Here is a 3327-nt window from a genome sequence, read left to right as displayed (position 1 = left end):
GCGGGTACTCAACGAGCTGACCCGACTTTAGTCACCATCTGTATAGTATGTATGTATGTATAGTATATACCCATGATCACCTCCCGAGTGATCACGGCCCAATAGTATAGCAAGGCAGACTGACAAGAATGTAGGGCCAATGATGATAAACTAGCATCTTATACTAAGTATTTAGGATTGCAGGTAAGGTATCAACAGATGTAGCAACAATGTCAGGCTATGCATCAGAATATGATTAACAGAAAGCAGTAACATGCTACACTACTCTAATGCAAGCAGTATAGAGGAGAATAGGCGATATCTGGTGATCAAGGGGGGGGCTTGCCTGGTTGCTCTAGCAAGAAGGAGGGGTCATCAACTCTGTAGTCATACTGGGTAGCAGCGGCATCGGTCTCATAGTCTACCGGAGAGAAGAGGGGGAAGAAACAGTAAATACAATGCAAACATAAGCATGACGATGCATGACAAGACAATGAGCGGTGTTAGGTGTGCCCTAACGCGGTAGTAGGTGATATCGGCGAAAGGGGGAAACATCCGGGAAAGTATCCCCGGTGTTTCGCGTTTTCGAACAGATGAACCGGAGGGGGAAAGTTGCAGGTTCACTATGCTAGGGATGCATGGCGGACGGACGGGCTGCGTATCTGGATTCGTCTCGTCGTTCTGAGCAACTTTCATGTACAAAGTTTTTCCATCCGAGTTACAGATTATTTAATATTAATTTTCAAAGTTTTAATTCATTTTTAGAATTAATTTAATTATGAAATGCCATAATGACGTCATCATGACATCAGGTGATGTCAGCAGTCAACAGTCAGTTGACTTGGTCAAACTGACGCGTGGGTCCTGCATGTCATAGGTTGAGACCACTAATCAGGTTTAATTAGTTAGATAAATGATTAGGTTAATTAAGTTTAATTAAACTAGATTAATTAACTTAATTAAGTTATTAATTAACTAATTATTTAATTAATTTCATTTCATTTTTTACAAACATTCTGGGGTGGGGCCTTGTGTCATAGGCAGGGGGGCTTAGCGGGTGTCGGGTTCGCGAACGGGCGTGGGGGCGCCCGACAGGGGCCAACATGGGCGCTGGCCTCGGGCGAGACCAGGGCGCGGCGGGGGGGGGGAGGCGCAAGCGCGCACAGGGGACGCGCGTGGCGTGGAGCGGTCGCGAGCTGGTGAGGCTCGGGACGCTGCCGACGCGAGCGGTGAGGCGGAGCGAAGCGGGAAAGCAGGGGCGGACGGGGAGTCGAGGCGGGCGCGATAGTAGCAGCCGAGGCGGAGGCGGAGCGAGCAGCACCAAGGCGGGGTGGACTTGGGCGACGGCCATAGCGCGCGACGAGCGCGGCTGCGACCCAGGTAGAATGTGGTCCTGGCGTGGCAGAGGACAGCATCTACTCGGGCAGAGGAGCTAAGGGCGCAGCATCGGGAGTGCTCGAGCTCGAAACCGAGCTCGAGAATAAGGGAGGGGGGAGGAGGAGCTCACAGGGGCCGTAGGGGGAATGGCAGCGGGCTCGACGGAGGTCGGGGAGGTCCGACGAGGAGGGGGGTTGAGGTGGCGTTCCGGCGACGGCGGGGTCGAGGAAGAGGAGGTCTGATGAGGTTGCCCCGATGAACGGCGACGGCGGGGAGGTCCTCCAAGCGGTGGCGATGCGGCGCTGGCGTCGAGCACGTCGGGCGGCGGGGAGGAGATGAGGAGGCGGGCGTCGATGGCAGGCGGCGGCGCGACGAGTTCCGGCGGGGTCTGACGAAGAGGAGGTCGAGGATGGAACGACGACGAGGCAGTCGACGACGGCGTGGCAGCTCCGGGGGGGGGATGGGATCGGGGTGGTGGCGTCGGTGGTTTGTTCCCTCTCCCGATCCAATCGGGAGAGAGGGGGGAGATATTTCGGGGGGAGAAGTGGGGTAGCGGGTTCTAGGTCACGGGGGGGCCAGTGGGGTTAAGGGGGAAGTGGGGGATGGGCCGGCCTGGCGGCCCAGAGGCCAGTTGGGTCGAAGCCCAGTGGCCAAGGGGGGGGGGGGGTTCTTTCTATTATTATTTTTTTGTATTATTTCTTTTCTGTTTGATTACATTCATCAATCTATTTTAGTTTTGTAAAATACTTTAGTAGTACCTAAATTAGTTCTACTAATTACATCACTGCCACAAAAAGTTTAAACCTCAAATAAAATGGTTTAATATTTTATAATTAATAAAAGGCATTTATCTAATTGTTTTTGCTACTGTTTTATTTAGTTTAGTGCATTTAAATATTTTTGTAAAGACTTGGTTTACCCACCTATATTACTTATGAATTATTTGTCACATCCCGAACATTTTAGTTTTAATATTTGAAAACCTTTATTTTTTGACTTGATTTTGAATTCGAATTTGAATCGGTTTCGAACCAACGTGAGTTTAACAACAGTAATCGTGGTGACGTGGCCATTAGCAGGGAATTACTATAGCTTGATTATCTGGGTATCATAATTCTCCTCCACTACAAGAAATCTCGTCCCGAGATTTAGGAGGTGAGCAAGGGGGGAGGGATTGGGTTACGGAAAATCTAACGGATCTTCTCGGTCTTGATTGCTCTTCTCGAAGAGGTCGATCCATTACGTTGAAGTCTTTATTTCTCTGCTCCAGGTCATCAGGATCAATTCGTCATCCTTTCTTCGGGATCTCCATCGTCCTACGAACGCGACCAAGGGGAAAACTCCGGAAGAACGCGTCTCCACAAAGCTGGGCATCTGATGGTGAACTCAATGGGAAATACACAAGGTACCCCATGAGTTGTATTTCAGTGAATTCGTTGAGTGCAATATACGATGGTACCAAAGTTTCAAACGGGTAGGCAATCATTCGATGACTAGACAGAAGCTGGAATGGGGGCTTGGACAACGAGAATAACATGGTGTTTGATTCCAGGATGAACAATGGTATAGCATTCAGCTCGTGAATCACATACGAAGCCAGGTGCAAAGGATACATTAGAATCCGGGTTATAAAGAAGAGTCAGGTTTCGATCCAAGGACCTGTGGGTTATGGGCCCACCATGTGGGATAAAGGTGGAATGGGCAGTGACTTCTTGCACGATCATGTAAGTAAGGCATGTCAGTGGATAGCCTATCAGTTATGTCAGCGTCAACATCGATACCAAGGGCGAGGGACGAAGAGAACCATTTTCCTGCTCGTTGAACGAGGCGGACCATTAGGCAAAGTTCTCGTCCATCGGTGGCTACCAGAATGTCATCAACAATAGTAACAGGGTCTTGCTGACAGAAATGTACACCGAGGTGTTTACATAAGCAGGAGAATATTTCTGCTTGGATCATATAGATCACAAG

The sequence above is a fragment of the Triticum aestivum genome, chromosome 3B, assembly GCF_018294505.1.
Source record: "Triticum aestivum cultivar Chinese Spring chromosome 3B, IWGSC CS RefSeq v2.1, whole genome shotgun sequence".
Classification (NCBI taxonomy): Eukaryota; Viridiplantae; Streptophyta; class Magnoliopsida; order Poales; family Poaceae; genus Triticum; species Triticum aestivum.
Note: the sequence above shows the minus strand (reverse complement) of the source record.